The sequence below is a fragment of the Ochlerotatus camptorhynchus genome, unplaced genomic scaffold, assembly GCF_037179485.1.
Source record: "Ochlerotatus camptorhynchus isolate MF236.1 unplaced genomic scaffold, CSIRO-AGI_Acam_v1.1 ptg000432l, whole genome shotgun sequence".
Taxonomy (NCBI): Eukaryota; Metazoa; Arthropoda; class Insecta; order Diptera; family Culicidae; genus Ochlerotatus; species Ochlerotatus camptorhynchus.
In genome coordinates this window covers 1,430,714-1,449,740 of record NW_027040918.1, presented here as the reverse complement: position 1 = coordinate 1,449,740, position 19,027 = coordinate 1,430,714, and the positions used below count along the sequence as shown (strand labels likewise).

Genomic DNA, 19,027 nt, shown 5'->3' with positions numbered 1-19,027 from the left:
CTACCGACGTGCCAGGAAGGCAGCTCCCACACCTGGACCCTACCTATCGACCCATCAATTCATGAACCGGGGACCAACGGCTTTACTTCCCATCCGAAGGAAGGCGTGATCAGAGATGTTATGCCTCAGAACATCCCAGCGGCGCCGACTGGTATTGAACCCAGGCCTGCTGGGGTGAGAGGTAATCACGCTTACCACTACACCACCGGCGCCGTTAGAATACCACTTGGGTGCACATCATTCTGCTTGAACCTTAAAAGATATAAATCAGTGCTGCTCTCCTGCCTATGCTCATTATCATTCCATGAGTTGATGGGTCGATAGGTAGGGTCCAGGTGTGGGAGCTGCCTTCCTGGCACGTCGGTAGCATTGGTGCTCAGCACGGAAAACAAGATCGACGGAAAAAACAAACCAAAGGAAAAAAAATGGTATTCGTTTATGATGACTGCGTTTGGGAAAAAGGCTTATTTCATGAAAACAGTGATAAAATAATCATTTGTACATTTTCAAAAGTTTAATTACAGAAAAATTGGAAAAGTATTTATTTCATCAGGTTCGTAATGTAATATTCTATCGATTGGCGTATTTGGATTTAATGTTCATCTATAAATGACAAAGTTACAAGCGTTAAAAACCTAACACTCCTTCACCACACATATTTTTTGATTTGCACCCCAGTATAGTCGACAAAGACGTAGTTCTACGTCAAAAGTAGAAGATTCTGTGCCTAGGGCAACGAACGGAAGCTTTACGTAGGACCGCTAGTGGATGGAACAAATGTGAACATTTAGTTCTTTTGATTGATCAATCATCAATTATCTTAACTCTTTCCGTTTTTTATTTGTAAGCGTATCAAATGTGTAGTATTTATTTCAAAGAGAAAGTTGATGAAGGGAATCCAAGGGACTGTCAACTTGAGTATTTTCAATTAATCTACCCGACTTTTAAAGGTGTATTTTGATTTTTTGACTTTTTATGACTTTTTAAGTTTTGTGCATTTTGGTATTAAAGTGTATTCAATTCACCCCTCACAGGATTTCATTCCGAATTATATGAATGGGGCGGGGCGGAAAGTATTGCTTGTGCAGATTATGTAAAAAAGGAGGGATTTCGAGAGATTGAACTCCTGAGAGCTAATTTTCTCACAAATTTGATTTTATTGGCTTTCTAAGGACTGAATCTACACCCAAAGCGAATTATTCCCACTTCTCTCAAATTCTATATGGATTTTTAACAATTCCTACCGGCGTGTTCTGGAAAATGGTCGAAAGATGATTAATCTCACCATTACATTCGGGCCTACAATTCCACACCATCTATAGAGACCAGATTGAGCTTTGAAAGCTACCTGCTTGAGGGAACTGATGGCCTTGACCAATGTCCAAATAATACTCTTAACAAATTTATGGTGGTCCTGAAAAGGACCGTTTTGTATTGATGGTTGAGTAATTCTGAGCTGGGTGTTCAACACGGATGAGGCTGTCGAGCTGTATGTCGTTTGGAGCGAGGGTGACATGCTTGAAATTGGATCAGGGTTATTAACGTTCAAAATCTTTCTTAATATGTTACATGTTCCATTTTCGGTTTTCACAAAGTGTACCCCCATATAGAAATCAAAGACGTAGTCCTACGTCAAAATATGCTAGATATAACACCGAATTATAACTTCAAGATAACAAATTCCTTGTTGGAAAGGTTGAATACCAAACAAATAACAAAACAAAGGGTTTTAAACAAGATTTGTATATTATTTTGCATGAGAGATGTTTCAAGTGTTTCTTGGGTGGTTGAAGTATCTTAAATAAAATTTGTCATATCACCTCTGATCCATGAGTTTAAAACAGAAATATGTTTTGTAGGGAAGAGTGCTACTCCGTCGCAATCGCCCATTTCCGTTGTATCGAGCAGAAAACATCAATCATATCACACCGTGCACAAATCAATAATGCGTTAGTTTCGATGTGTTAGTTTAAAAGCCAAGCAAAAGATGCCTTAAATTGGTATGGATTAGCCTGTCATAAGAGGTAACAAAAAACAAGTCTCGCTCACGAAGCTGTCGAGAAGGTGCACAAAAGTTAATATTCTGCAGCAGTGAAGGAAAATCCAGGTTACCCTTGGACAAGATCGAATACAAATAATCTCTGAAGTTTAGTGCGTCTGTGAGCTAGAGTTTCCATGTCTATAAGTCTGCAACGGCTTGTATAGTCATGAAGATTTACTGGATCATTCCACGGAAGTTGTCGAAGAGCATACCGTATAAAGCTACGTTGAACCCTTTCCATTCTGATGATCTGCTGTGCATGATATGGCTATCATACACTAACAGCATATTCCATGATGCTGCAAATAATTGAACAGTAAAGTGCCTTGAGAGCATATATATCGGTGAAGCCACTTGTATTGCGACGAAGAAATCTCAGGGCCGCATGCTCGTTGCAGCGGAGTTTACTGTCCACAGTGACCCCCAAGTCACGTATTGCTTGAACACGAACAATATTCAAACTCTGTTTGGGAATGACTTTGCACTTTTTGATGTTAAGTTGCATTCCTAGTGGCTCCGGTGGTGTAGTGGTAAGCGTAATTACCTTTCACCCCAGCAGGCCAGGGCTCAATCCTAGTCGGCGCCGCCGAGATGTTCTGAGGCATAACATCTCTGATCACGCCTTCCTTCGGAAGGGAAGTAAGGCCGTTGGTCCCCGATTCATGAGTTGATGGGTCGATAGATAGGGTCCAGGGGTGGGAGCTGCCTCCCTGGCATCGGTAGCATTGGTGCTCAGCACGAAAAACAAGATCGACGGAAAATAAATCAAGTAAAAAAAAGTTCCATTCCATTCTCACAACACCATAGCAAAAGCTCGTCAACATCGACCTGAGGAGCACAGCAATCGAGATGCGATGATATCACTTTGTATATCTTTAGATCGTCAGCATAATGCAGTAGGCTCGATTTCAGCCGAAAGCACAAATCATTCACGAACAATATAAAAATCCTAGGGCATCCCACTCTAAACTTTAGTTCCTATATTTATTAAATATTTTTAAATATCTCATAAGTATCACTAAGTATTTTGAAGTATTTTATTTCTAGGTTTCATTTTCATCGTAGTAACGTTTGTTTTATGACCGGTTGCTAGTGCTGTGTTTGTTGTGTTTTGCTCCATCAGTTCTATAATTTTAGTCGCGTGATCTGATCATTTTTTAGAATATAAAATGAGTTTATTTGAAATGAAGTGTGAATTCAATTTAAGGGGTAAGTATTTCAAATCTGCTTACGAAAGGATATAACAAAATGTATGTTTTTCTATAATCTAAAATGTGAAAATGAAATACACCAAGTCAAGATCAGAATCCTAAAAAACGATTGTGGAACCAAAGAGCTTTAAATGTGAATTGAAACAAGACCCCTACAATTAAAGAACATTTAATTACTGTGCAGTCAGTCTAACGTGTTCATCATTTGGAAGTGTTCCATATTTGACTGTATATATTATGAAATAAAAGCTGAACTCAATGAAACTGTTTAATCTCCAGACTACTAAACATTTAACAGACTAATCAAAGTTTTTCGAACCACCGAATCTATAAATAACAATAATTTGAAAATAAAAATATGTTTTTTTTTTAAATAAAATGAAACTTGGAAAATGGAGCATTTTTGTAAGGTTATCGTTCAGCTCATTAACCCATATAATGAGCATGCCCCCAATATCGTCACATTTTTTTTATAATCTGTGACGTAAAATCATTTTAACTGTCCACTAGAAGCTAGTTCAAGCCTATGAGGGAGCATCCATCAAGTACGACACGCTCTGGTGTTACAAATGTGTGACAAGCAATGCACTACATTTTCTCTCATTTTTGCGAGGAGTACTTAATGCATGCTTTCCAACTCAATGGTTCCAACACTATTGGTTTTTTAGGGTGAAATAATAGATTTTCTTAAAACGAAGCCTGTAGGACCATAATGTCCACATGGGAATGTTCAAAGTAAGCGTCTGTAAGAAAAATATCAGTTGAATTGAATGTTATGATAGTCAATTTTAATAACCAGTGCTCACTCGGCTGTCGACAGAAGCAGACCATTCTCAATGTGTGTCACGCGATCGTCTGTTTACTCGGCAGCAACCATTGTGTGGTCCTCCTCATTGTTCTTCATCAGCAGTTCTTTCAGTCGATGCGTCGTCGACTTTGGAAAGCAACCGTTTCGTGATGAGTGTGTGAGTGATGACCACGTTTTGCATCCATTGCTGCAATGGAAGCGCTCTGACCCCCGTTGGCGAATCTGTCATACAATGAAACCACTGGAAGCGGCTCCCATTCTGGTGGAGGAAGCTTATTGGATAGCGGAAGATAAAATGTTGATTGTGTTGTACCTTTTGACTATAGCTTTTAGATGTATTGTATAGTGAACAAGAATCCTCGGCTCTGTAAAGTGAATTCGGTTGAGCATTATCAAATAAATTAATAAACAAAAAAAAAATAATAACCGTTCCAAACATTTTTCTGAACCGATTTTTCGATTTGAACTTGTCTTACTTGCCGACCTTTATGAGCTTCAAGTAGAAGGGCATCATTTGAGAGGAAATCCACGGGAATGTTGTTCATTTCTGCGGCCCATAATGCTACGGAAGCTATGAGACCCGGCTCTCCAGATGCCACAAGTTCCGATACCAGGTCCCATTAGCTTAAATGTCCGTTTTCATTATGACAAGATCAAGATCCTAGTGGGTGAAAACCTCCGTTTAAAATATACTTATAACAAGATAGTCATTTCCAGATCTGTATTTTGAACGATACATTTAAAAGAGCAATAGTCGAAAGGTTCCAATGGCCATCAGTATAGCTTCCTCCTGGGACTGAATCAACGAGTCACGTACGATACGGTCAGTGGCGTGTAGTTAATTATATTAATATTGAAACTCACAACTGTTTGACACCGGGACTTCTGCGCCGTCTCTGAAGGGGACGTGTCTACATCCCCTGTCTGCTGATCTAAGCCAGTCGGCAGTTGTTGGGGTGGGCACCAAAGGCCTGTTTTGATCCCGGATCTCCGGGCTTTGGCGAGGTAGGGAGAGTTTTCGGAATTATGAAAAGCTTTACAAAAAGGGTTAATTTAGGCCTTAATTGAATGATTTTAATGATCCAATGGTGGGCGGGAGGTGAAACACTTACGCTGCTGCAATAGAGAAACTGGCTGCTGTCTATGTCAAGCTGCCGATCCTCGTGGCTATCGGCGGCTGTAGTGTGAACTGATCCCAGATCCTGGGAGACCACGGACGTTAGCTGTCCCAGAGGTTGCAATCTCGGTCTCCGAAAGGCACAGTATCACCGCCTTATAAGCTCTTCACACACTACCTTCCAAAAGTGTACTCTAACAACGTGCCTCACGTCTCTGAACCCCATCCAAATTTCACCAGATCTACTCTGTTCCACAGCTCCAGACTCACTGACCTTCTCTCCTTTTCATCATAGCTCATCCACCACCCTTTCGTTATGAGTTTTGCTCTATCCGCTGTTCCATCGTGGTCCTCTCCATTATGGGAGGCCAATCGCCACCCGTCACGAAACGTATAGATGGCTATCGACTACAAATTGACTGTTAACTTTCTGAGCATACTGAACACTGTTTCTTTTCCTATCGCCTCACAATTATGCGCAACAAAAAACTGTTACCGTTCGGTATCAATATAATATATGTTAAATGTACACAAAATCAGATTAGATTTGAATCCAAACGTCAGATAAACAAACAAATTAAATTTGTTTATAGGTTATAGCAACCGAGCAAACAGACCATCGCTAGATAATTCTTAGGTATTTCTTAAGTATTTACAAATATTCCCAGGTATCTATAGGTATATCGATAGAAATACAAAGTTTAGAGTGGGATGCCCCTATTAAAAATCAGTGGTCCCAGAATGCTTCCTTGTGGGACACCTGACGTGTTGAAAAAATCGCGAGTACCGTTTAATTTGACGAATGGCCTCCGACCGGATAGATAGGAGCCCCGCCATTCGATGGTCCAATTAGGAAGGCCCAGATGCTTGAATTTGTCAATTTCGAGGTCATGAGGAATCTTGTCAAACGCCTTCGAGAAATCGAAGTATATGGCATAAACTTGGTGCCGATTTCGATTTCTGAAGACAGGAAGCTTACGTACGACATCAGGTTCGTCGTCGTAGATCGCTTCTTAACAAATCCGTGTTGAAAGTCCGATATCAGCGGTCGGGAGGCGACATACAGAGCTCTGTGAACCAATTGTTCGAACACTTTAGCTAGACAGCAGAAAATCGAAACACCTCTGCAATTTTGCACAGCATGATTGTTACCAGCTATAAAGATCGGGGTGATCGAGGCCAGGCACTGAGTGACCTGTTTAATATTAATCGTCAGCGGCGTCAGCAGTGAACCAGCACATTCTCTTTAAAACAACGGCGGTATGTTGTCAGTGCCAGGCCCTTTCGAAACGTCTAACTTTTGCAAAGCTAAAAATATTTCGTTCTGGCTCACAAATAGGCAAGTGTTCCACGATTTTTCTACTTCGCCGGCACAAGTGCTGGATGCTACAGTTGGTAGCAGTAGTTTCGATATTCCGCGCATTTCAGAAGACGTGGTGATAGCTGAAACACACAAACTGAAGCTCTCGTTTGCCGCCGGACCTGACGGCATTCCGTCATCAGCTCTAAAACGTTTTGTAGCCAATCTCTGCCTTCCACTTGCGAGGCTATTCAATTTCCCGGCACAGCAATGTGAGTTTCCCTTGCCGCTGGAAACTTTCTTATCTGTTCCCAGTCTACAAAAAAGGAGATAAACGGAATGTCGCAAATTGTCGTGGAATCACCTCCCTGTGTGCCTGCTCAAAACTGTTCGAGATTATCATAAATGATGCTCGTCAACGGCTGTGGATTGGTTCAGATCTTACTTGGTGAATCGCTATGTACGGCGATTAAGATTGGCGCGTCGGAATCGGATGTTCTCTCAAACAACTCGGGAGTTCCGCAAGGCAGTAACCTAGGACCGCTACTGTTTTCGATCTTTTTAAACGACGTCGCCTTTCTGATACCATCAGGATACCACCATTTCTATGCAGACGATATGAAAATCTACAAAATTATTGAAAGTTTCTCGGACTGTTGGGATCTCCAGAATATTTTAGGTATTTTTGCTCAAGAAATTTGGTGAGTCTAAGCATCGAAAAATGTAACATTATTTCCTATCACCGAAAAATAGAACCAATCATGTTTGACTATGTTCTCTACGGACGCTGTCCTGCTCGTGTAGATCATATAAAGGATCTCGGCGTTACCTTGGACTGCAGACTAACTTTCAGAATCCACTACAATGACATAATCTCCAGAGCTAATCGACAATTGGACTTTATTTTCAAAATTGCCAGCGAGTTCCGCCGTGGCCCGCTATGCCTCAGGTCACTCTACTGCTCGCTTGTGCGGTGTCCTTATTGGTGTCAAGTTTAGTTGTTTGGTGCCCTTTCCATGCTAGCTGGATCACTAGAATTGAATTCGTTCAACGCAAGATATGCTGATATGTGAGATATCCTCTTCGTTTCCTTAACCGGCGTGACCCAACAAACTTGCCACCGTACGAGGAGCGTTGCCGTCTCCTGGGAATCGAACCATTAGAGGTGAGACGGACGATCGCTCAAGCTATGTTCGCTAGAAAGCTGCTTACGGGTGACATTGACTGTCCAACACTGCTGGCTCAGCAAAATATGTATGCCTCTGAGAGGCCTCTTCGTCAACACGACTTTCTGTTTTTGGAAAAAACGGCGCCGAAATTTTACACAACACAAGCCAATTCGAGCAATCAGCCGGTAATTCCATTGCAGCAGACTGCAGAATAGTTTAGATATTTTCTCTTCTTATTTTCAAAAATGGAAGATTTCTCCCAACGCTTCCAAAACTCAACTTATAATATTTCCACATAAGCCTAGAGATTCGTTTTAGAAACCTAGTAGGGTAGATGTACCAGTTATGGCTATACGTTCCTATTATAGTGTGTTCCAATTATGGCCTATGGAATTCCATAGGCCATAACTGGAACACACCATAATAGGAACGTATGGCTATAACTGGTACACCTACCCTAGTAGTCACATAGTCACTATGAACGGAGTTCCAATTTCCTGGTCAAACCAAGTGAAATATCTTGGATTAATACTTGACCAAAAATTAACTTTTAAAGATCACATTGAGGGCATTCAAGCCAAATGTAACAAATATATCAAATGTTTGTATCCTCTTATAAACAGGAAATCCAAACTTTGCCTGACGAATAAACTTCTAATATTTAAACAAGTTTTTAGACCGGCCATGCTTTACGCTGTGCCAATATGGTCTTGTTGTTGCACTACCAGGAAAAAAGCACTTCAAAGGATTCAGAACAAAGTTCTGAAGATGATTTTGAAGTTGCCTCCCTGGTACAGTACTACCGAAGTACATAGAATTTCAAATGTTGAGACTTTAGAACAAATGTCCAAAAAAATAATTAATAATTTCAGGCAAAAATCGTTACAATCCTCAATTGCAACGATTAATTCCCTTTATACTTAGATAAGATTTAGTTTTAGTTTTTTTAGTTTTAAGCTATCAATTGTTATACTGACATGCAGGTTTAAAAAACCTGTTTAAAATACTGAATTGCCAAGACAGGAACAATGTAAAAACACTTAGCTATATATCATAACAATTAAGGCTGGTAAGTTACTGTAGTAACTGGAGCACCTAGGTTAAAATGAAATGTAATTTATTTTGAATTTGGAACAAATAAAGAGTATGTTTCAGCTGACTTGTTTCGTCATCGACTCCTTGCCTTTTCCGTACCGTTGACCGTATTTAAGTTTTATTCATTTAGACAACGATTGTCAGTTCAATTTTTCAATATTCAAATAAACTAGAGGTGGGCCGGAGATGAACTGAAAATCTCCTGAAAATCTCCTTAATAAAGACAACCAACCAACCAACTAGAGGTGGACAGTTCAGGTTGTATGCACTGTCAGGAGAGAATATCGACAATGTTGTACTGTGCACATTCTCGAAGAATTCGGCCAAAAGATTAGCTAGCTCATGCGGTGAATCAGCAGATGAATTATTAAAAGTCATCTCGGCAGAAATACGATTGGGTTACTTACGGCTATGTATAAATGGCCAAAAGGATGACTGATCTTGCTGCGAAGCGAGGTCAGCTCCATTCGTTCGACGTAGCTACGGAATGCAGTAGTCCAGTAATCGCTGTAATCTGTTTCGAGCGGATGTAGATTGATGCGGTGTTCAGCAGTCTGAGCTCTAAAATAGCGTTTTCTAGCTTTACGCACGACGTTACGGAGATGCTGTAACTCAGATGCCAACCACGGATGCTTGAACGAATAAGGTCTACTTCGTCTACGTGGAACAAGTTCCTTCAGAATGTTGTACAATTTCTCATAAAACATACGTACCGTTCCATCCGTATTTGTTGCACGAAACATTTCAATCCAATCGACGTTCATGATAACGTTGTTCAGTTCTGGAAAGCTGCAACGTCGAAAATCAAAATCATTGACGGTATTTGAGTCACTGGCAAGTTGCATGTAGGAGTCGTTCACGTCGATGCGAAGAACAAACGGCTTATGATGGCTGTCGATTCTGAGGAGCGATGACGGAGGTTCGATGAGCTCAACAAGGTTTGGTTCGTTTACAAACGCCAAATCAAGTGTACGACCATTCGAATTAAGCAGGCTGTTGAGCTGATGCCGACCGGAGGTAACCATAGATTCAACCAAAGCGATTTCCTGTTCAGTAGAAGCGTTGGACGGAGGAAGGCTATTGACATCTTCATCATACGACCATACCAGCTGCGGTAGATTGTAATCTCCAACGATAACAATCCTATCAGAATCCGAGGCACGTTAACAGATCTGAAAAGCTGCTGCAGAGTGTGTTGCGTACAATTTCAGTGCTTCCATTTATTAACGTCCTTTTAAACAAACCACCTTGAAGAGATGGATATAGTTCATTCAGGACGGCCAAGCCGATTAGCATCCCCAGGTAGCGATAATTACGGGCTACTTAGAGTTGGCTATAAACTATTTGCTCTGTCATCGTCATCACTGACACTAGCGACTTATAAACAATAGTGCATTAGTAACAACGATGATCCCCCGTTCTTGTTCCCATTACTGAGGCAAATATCTCCGCCAGCAACCCCACCGGGCACCGCGTGGTTGTAAGAATCGGAGTTCAGGTGCACAGAGGTCGCAAATCGCCGGTCAGGGTAGAACCCAACAACCATTTATAGGCGTTCTTATGCACCTGCTTTACCCGGCACACACACAATTTCGGTGGCGTCAATGTGAATGTATAAAGATTCGTTGGTCAGTTTTTGCACATTTTGCTTTCGTGGTACATATCAGAGAACTTCAGCATAGATCCATTTACTTCAGGACAATAACAGACAACTTATATGTATAAACTCTGATAATATCAGGTAACTGCAGAAAAAAAGAAAAGTTCCGAGCTCTGTAGATTAATTTCTAGTACTTCAGTAAAGTTCAAAATTTTTTAGTGAATATCCAAAGCGTTCCGAGTAGTTCAATATCTTAAGGATTGTTCCAAGAACTACAGGAAAGTCCAGAACTTTGGGGTGGCTTAAAAACCTTTAAGCGTTTGTTCCGAGAAATTCAGTTCATTTCTATGAGTTGAAGCAACTAGGAGAGAACGTGGTGAAAACCAGGCGAACCCAGAAAGGCGAGATCCTCTTTGAGCTGAAGAAGGATCCTGCTATCAAGAGCTCAGCCTACAAGGAGCTCGTTGAAAAGTCTCTTGGCGAAGAAGCGAGCGTAAGAGCTCTATCCCAGGAGACAGTGGTCGAGTGCAGGGACCTGGACGAGATCACCACAGAAGAGGAGCTAAGAAGTGCGTTGAGAGTGCACTGCGATCTGGGAGATGTCCCGATGTCAATCCGCATGAGGAAGGCGTACGGCGGCATGCAAACGGCGGTTATACGGCTTTCAACAGCTGCAGCGAATAAGCTGTTGGAGACGGGCAAGGTCAAGGTTGGCTGGTCATTGTGCTCGCTGAAAGCCACTCCTCGGGTTACCAAGCAATTGGAGCGATGTTTCAAGTGCATGGGATTCGGTCACCAGGCGAGGAACTGCAATGGCCCTGACAGATCTGATCTGTGCAGGAAATGCGGAGAGAAAGGCCATATTGCAAGAGGCTGCACGAAGCATCCGAGGTGTATGCTCTGCAAAAAAGAGGACGGTAACGATCATACGACGGGAGGCTTCAAATGCCTAGCATACAAAAAGGCGATGGCAGGCCAACAGTAATGGAGGTAACCCAAATAAACCTCAATCATTGCGACATTGCTCAGCAACTGTTGTGGCAGTCGACAACAGAAACAAAGTGCGACGTTGCAATCATTGCGAAACCGTATCGAGTCCCTCCCGATAACGGTAACAGGGTTGCGGATAGAGCTGGGATGGCAGCTATACAAGTTATGGGCAGATACCCCATTCAAGAAGTGGTTGCGAGCTCATACGAAGGCTTCGTCATCGCCAAAATCAACGGAATCTTCATGTGTAGTTGTTACGCACCCCCCAGATGGACGATGGAGAAGTTCCACGAGATGCTTGATGGACTTACCGAAGAGCTGGTCGGACGACGACCGGTAGTCATCGGAGGAGACTTCAATGCTTGGGCAGTGGAGTGGGGAAGCAGGTGTTCCAATGCAAGAGGGCACAGTCTGTTGGAAGCACTGGCAAAACTGGAAGTTATGCTGGCCAATAAAGGCACCAGCAGCACTTTTCGCAGAGATGGCCGAGAATCCATTATCGACGTTACTTTCTGCAGTCCGTCGCTGATGGCAAACATGGATTGGAGAGTGTGCGAAGGATATACCCATAGCGACCATCAGGCGATACGATATGGCATCGGTCAACGGAATACTGTGGCAGTACGGAGGACGAGAACTTGTGACCGAAAGTGGAAGACGAAAGCTTTCGACAAGGATTTGTTCATTGAGGCACTTCGTGTGGACGGGAGTCCCGTAGATCTAAATGCGGACGAGCTGACAGAAACGTTAGTGAGAGCATGTGACACGACCATGCCGAGGAAACTGGAGCCAAATAACAGACGGCGTCCAGTCTACTGGTGGAACGAGGCACTTAGTACTCTCCGTGCTAGTTGTCTCAGAGCCAGAAGACGTGTTCAGAGAGCAAGAACGGAAGCAGACAGAGAGGAACGAAGAGAAGTGTTTCGAGCGGCCAGGGCCGCTTTTAAACGAGTGATTAAGCAGAGCAAGTCGAACTGTTTTAAGGAGCTGTGTCAAGACGCTGATGCCAACCCCTGGGGCGACGCATACCGAGTCGTGATGGCGAAGATCAGAGGTCCAACGATGCCCGCTGAAATGTGCCCAGAGAAGCTGAAAGTCATCGTGGAAGGACTTTTCCCGAAGCACGACCCAACAACCTGGCCACCTACACCGTACGGAGAAAGAGAGGGAGATAACGTCGAAATCACCAACGAGGAGCTCGTAGTAGTGGCGAAAGGATTGAAGGTGAAGAAAGCTCCCGGTCCGGATGGAATCCCCAACGTAGCGTTGAAAGCGGCGATCCAGTCATCCCCGGACATGTTCAGGATGGTGCTGCAGAAATGCCTGAACGAGGGTCACTTCCCTGACAGGTGGAAGATACAGAAGCTAGTGTTGCTGCCGAAACCAGGAAAACCGCCGGGGGATCCAGCATCATACAGGCCTATATGCCTGCTGGATACACTCGGAAAACTCTTGGAGAGGATCATCCTAAACAGGCTGACGAAATACACGGAGAGTGAGCACGGATTGTCGGAGAGGCAGTTCGGATTCCGGAAAGGGAGATCAACGGTGGATGCAATTCGGACAGTGGTCGAGAGAGCTGAAAAGGCGTCCAAACAGAAGCGGAGAGGAGATCGATATTGCGCCGTCATAACGATCGACGTCAAGAATGCGTTCAACAGCGCCAGCTGGGAGGCCATCGCCGAAGCACTGCATAGAATGAGGGTCCCTGACTACCTGTGCAGGATCCTGAGGAGTTATTTCCAGAACCGGGTTCTGGTCTACGAGACAGACATGGGACAGAGATCGATTAGGATCACAGCGGGAGTTCCACAAGGCTCCATCCTTGGTCCAACGCTCTGGAACGGGATGTACAACGGCGTGCTAACGCTGAAACTGCCCAAAGGAGTTGAGATCGTTGGCTTTGCGGACGACGTCGTCTTGACGGTAACAGGCGAGACGCTGGAAGAGGTGGAAGTGTTGTCAACCGAGGCAATCGACATGATTGGTAACTGGATGAAAGGAGCGAAGCTGCAAATAGCCCACCACAAAACGGAAGTGTTATTGGTCAGTAACTGTAAAGCGGTACAGCGGGCGGAAATCACCGTCGGGGAGCACACCATAGCCTCGAAGCGTGTGTTAAAATACCTGGGAGTGATGATCGATGACCGGCTAAACTTCAACAGCCACGTCGAATATGCCTGTGAGAAGGCTTCGAAGGCCATCAACGCGATAGCTAGAATCATGCCGAACAACGCTGGTCCCAGCAGTAGCAAGAGGCGTCTTCTGGCCAGCGTGTCATCATCGATACTGAGATATGGAGGTCCAGCCTGGGTTCCAGCGCTGGAAACGAAGCAGAACCAAAGGAAACTGAGCAGTACGTTCCGGCTCATGGCCATGCGAGTCGTGAGTGCGTACAGAACCATCTCGTCGGAAGCAGTATGCGTTATCGCCGGTATGATCCCTATCGGCATCACCCTGGCGGAGGACAGTGAGTGCTACAGGCAGAGAGAAGCCGGAAGAGTACGGAAAGTTGTGAGAGTGGAGTCATTGGCTAAGTGGCAACAGGAGTGGAACACGACGGAGAACGGTAGATGGACACATAGACTAATACCGATTCTTTCGACCTGGGTGAACAGAAAACACGGAGAAGTCAATTTCCACCTAACGCAGTTCAAATTCAAATTTTTTTTAGGTAAATTCACAAAGCTCCGAATGATTGTGAAAACTTTAGAGTACTTCCAAAAACTTCTTAAAAATTCAGAAAACTTCAGGTGCTTTTGAATTACTCCATAATAATTGCTGGAACTTTTTAGATGGTCCAAGAAAAATTAAAAAATCAAGCGTTTCATGAACGTCAGAAAACTCAAATAAAGTTCCAGAATGTTTTGGAAACTTTTGAGAACTTTTCCAAGTAACAATTAGGATGTTTTGAATGTTCAGTTGACCATGATTTAGACTTGTAGAATTTTTTTTAAACCAGGATAAAACAATCAATGTTACTTGGATATGTTAGGTCCATTAACATCAGAAGAAGTGCGAGAATCTTCAGGAAGATCTAAGAATTTCATGGAAATTCCAAGAATTTACAGGAAAACCCAATCCCCGGGCACTGCGACATCCGGGGGAATTGTGAAGCAGACAATCTTGCGGCTACGGGCCGATCTGGAAAGCTCGCTACTAAAACCGTTGCAGGACCTGATGTCAAGACTTGGATGAAGTTCAAACTTTGGAATGCTTGGGCCCAGGAGTGGGCCAGCAAAAGGAAACCGTTCCTCCGTAAAATAAAAGGGGAAACCACCAAGCGGCAAGATTCCCCAAACCGTCATGACTAACTGATTCTTTCTTGTCTCACTCGGACGACCCAAACTATGGGAAGTGCGACTTCGACCCAAACGGACGACCTAAACTATGGGAAGTGCGACACTGTGATATTTGCAACACAACGATGACGGTAGATCACCTCTTAGTGAATTGCCCAGGTTTCCATGGAATTAGGGATCTTTATGGGATCCCGACGAACATTAGAAACGCCTTGGCCAATGACCCTTCAACCGAAGCAACTGTTATATGTTTCATCAAGGACGCCAACTCACTAACAAGAACCAACCATAACCGACCCACTACATCGAACAAGGACCAACCTCTATTACCGACTGTGAATACACCACCATAACAATTAGCCAACCAGATGCACCAAACCAGGAACATTTACCAACTATGACAGCACCTCAACAGCCAACTCTGATAAACAAATACTCTGTTACCAGGGAGGTCTCTTCTGGACTGTCCACTTCTCTTAATTAGTGGGTCCCTTCTGGATACCCCGCCTCATTAGCTCTATAACTAGGGGGTCCCTTCTGGCTCCCCACCACTATTTCAAACTCCGTCACTAGGGGGAACCCCTTCTGGATTTCCCAATATTTCGTCAAAAGATGAATCAGCCTCAGGCTGAAAGCGTCGCTAACAAAGATAACCTAACCTAACCAGAACAGCATAAAAGTTTTAAGATCCTTAAGGTAGGTTCTGAGAGCTTCAAAGCAGTTGCATAAATTACAGGAAAATCGCGAGAGCTTAAAAGAAAATCCAAAAGCTGCACGACAGTTTTTTTTTAATTCAAGAAAATGACAGGAACTTCGGGAACTTCCGTTGCATAGACTTCAACCGAGTTTAAAGATCTTAATAGAAGCAAGGTAGCTTCGGGCAGCTCTGACAATTCAGGGAAGTTCCATGATTATCAGGAAAATCATTGGGAGTTCAGATAAGTTCCGTGAACTTCTGGGGAATGTTGAGTACTTTAGGCCAGTTCCATTAAATTCAGGGAAATAGCAGAAACCTTCAAAAAGATTCAAAAATTAATGACAACCTAGAGAACATTAGGAAGTTTAGAAAACACGAAAAATATCAGAAACTTTGCGCAAAGCAAAAACAATCACTTTACCGGGGGGTTACAATGGGCCCTAAAATCATAATTTTCACATTTCAGCAAGGAAAGCATGTGAATATAAGCATGTGAATATATTTATCAACGATATAAGTCATGGAAATGGTTGATTGAAACTGATATCTCATTTTGCTAAAATTAAATAAAAATGGGCCATTGTAACCTTATGGGGGGGTATATTGAACCAAAGAATACATTTAGTTAGAATATCTAAAATTATGAAAATGTAACGTAGCTATTAGGAGTACACATGGTTATGATAACTTGTACTTCGTATGTATTGCTAAAGACCACGTGTACCCCTCGTTTATTCACATAAAAGTGCGTTCAAAATTTTGATTGCCAGTGGACATTTAAAAAAATGTGATTTCGCTACTATTTGTGTTAAGTGGCACAGCACTATTAAAATAAAACAACTGGTTGATTTTAAGTTCAAGAAGCTTCTTCTGGTCATCATTTTCTGAATATTAAATATAGTTTAGCGAAGTTGAGATGTCTTTAGGGCAGTTTAATTCATTTCAGGTAAATTCCAGGAACATTATCAGCAAAGTAGAGAAAACTCCAGAAAAGATATGAGAACTTCAGGGCGGTCAACATCAATTGTAAAAACCTTGGAGAAGTTCTGAAGAACGAAAAAATATACCGAGGACTTTGAAAAACATACTGCAGCATTGTAAGAAAACTTTTATAAAATTTTGGGCTCCTCAGGAAAGTTTGGAGAACTTTAAGGTGGTTTCACCAGCTTCAGGGAAACTGCTAGAACTTTAGAGATATCCAGAAAGCTTCAGGATAGTCAAAAAACGTCAGAGAAGTTCCGAAAACTTGACGAAAAGTTTCATGAACATCAGCGATAGAGATTGTCAGGGTAACTCAGAGATCTTAAGGCTGTCACAATAACATCAGGGACGTACAGACTTTTGGGCAGGTTTAAAACCCTTGAATGTCAACAACATTTTGAGAAGCTGTAAGAAGTTCCATGAATTTCAGGGAAGTGCAGAGAAGTGGTTTTGGCATACTCTGTGTATTTCAAAGAAATTTAAAGATTTTATTGACAGTTCGATTGATTTCTGGGCAGTACCGAGAAGTTCAGGGTGGCTTCAATCAACTTAATTACAGAAGTTCCAAGAAACCCAGGGAATCCGGAAAAGGATGATCAGAGATCTTCACAGCAATTCCATTAATTAATTGTAATTCTCAAAATTACAAAACCAAAATATCCTTGTATTTTTTTTCCTTTATTAGAGAGGCATTCGAACCTTGTATATATTTCTTTAAAAGACTTTATATTTTCCTTCAACTTTGTTTCAGCCGTCCTTTCAACTACACTGCAAATAAAATTTCGTTTATACAACGAAATCGCTCGTTTGTTCTACGAATTTATTCGTTGTTTTCTGCAACGAAATGGATTTGTACATTGTATGAAGCTAGTTTCGTTAGAACTGCCACGCTCGCTATCGCTACACCCAACCAGCGGGTCACAAGTGTTGGTTGTGGAAACCCAAAAATGTGGAGTGTGTTAGTGAGGATGGGTAAAAATAACTTCATCATTGGAAGGAATAAATATAACAAAAAAATAAAAAAAAAAGCTTCAGACCGGACTCGACTCATGAACCTTGCGTTCGTCGGATCTGTGCTTTATCCATCGCTCTATCTGGGATATGAGAAATGGTAAAGCTAAAGGCAAATAAGAAGCACTCATGGAACGGTAATTCGATTTCGCTTGCTTTTTCTGCTGCTTGCATGTATTTTTTTCTCTAACATAAAACCACCGCGACGAGTAATTTGATTAATTGTTGTAGCTTGCATGTATTGGTCAAACCGACAATATTTCTAAAAAAAATGTCCCATTTCCAACACACAATCAGCACTTTAGGAGACAATAAGCGCAGTTGTTGGTTTGATTGTACGAAGATATATTTGTATATTTTACGAATAAGGCGTAATATTGACATTCTTGGAGGCGAACCAGCCTAAGGCTGAAAGCCTCCTAAATAAAGCTAAATAATAATAATAATAATATTGACATTGCGCCATATGACAGGAAAAACGAATGTTTCGTACCATTTATGAAAGATGTGTTGCATGTACGATATTCATTTTTACGAAACGGTTTTCAGAGAAATAACGAAAATACATTTTCAGTGTAGAAGTGGCATTTTCATGTTACAATTTTTTGAAAAATGTAGATTACGAAAAAAATAAATGCATCAGCAGAAATGAGAATAATTTCCCATGACAAACAACTATGCAAAGTTGCATGCAAATCGGAAAAGGTCAAGTCTGACCGATTTGTCATTTGGCGAGGAACAGCTCTATTGCTTAAAGCGCGAAAGGTGTTCTCACCATCTTTAATTTGATATACTTTAATTTTGTCTTTAAGGAATCAAGTAAACGGATAGTAGACGATGATCTCGATTTTCATTTTTTGCTAAATATTTGTCGGTCAAATGGAATTTTAGCAGCGCCAGTGGTGTAGTGGTAAGCGTAATTACCTATCATCCCAGAAGGCCTGGGTTCAATCCCAGTTGGCGCCGCCGGGATGTTCTGAGGCATAACATTTCTGATCACGCCTTCCTTCGGATGGGAAGTAAAGCCGTTGGTCCCCGGTTCATGAGTTGATGGGTTGATAGGTAAGGTCCAGGTGTAGTAGAGCTGCCTTCCTGGCGTCGGTAGCATTGGTGCTCAGCACGGAAAACAAGATCGACGGAAATCAAAGAAAAAACATGGCATTTGGTTAAACATTTAAGAAGAACTTAAATGCTAAACTATCGCACAAATATTATTGAACACTATCGATAAACGACTTCATTTGGGCGACTTTCGATCCCTCGTAGCAAATCTCATCATCGGTGGTATCGACAACATTTCTATTTGTAGCAGTAATGGGCTCATGCATTAATTATGTCACGCTAAATCGAGCAAAATTTACCCCCCCCCCTATCGTGACGTTTTTCCTAAACCTAATGCATTGCTTGACACAAAATCTTAGACCCCCCTCCCCCCTTAGAGCGTGACATAATATATGCATCAACCCTAACGTTTTAACCGCATTTTTCTGAGCGTTCACGAAAGTGTTCGAGAGTGTGAAAAAATGTTTACGTATTGGACACCATGAGGGTTCCCAAAGCTAGGAAGAAAAGAGTTCCAAATTGAATAACATATGAAGCAACATTGAACAACTGCTTATCTGGTTTTGTGGCAACAGCCGATTTTACGAAACCAGGCATGGGGTGGAGAGGCTGTTGGAAAAATAGCTAAAAGTTTACCCTGAGG

General features: G+C 42.3%; 1 protein-coding gene across 2 annotated transcripts in view; it reads right to left on the bottom strand.

Moving 5' to 3' along the window:
- LOC135711355 (uncharacterized) overlaps nucleotides 1-19,027 on the bottom strand; it is a 679,421-nt gene that overhangs the window by 383,143 nt on the left and 277,251 nt on the right. The window lies entirely within an intron of this gene.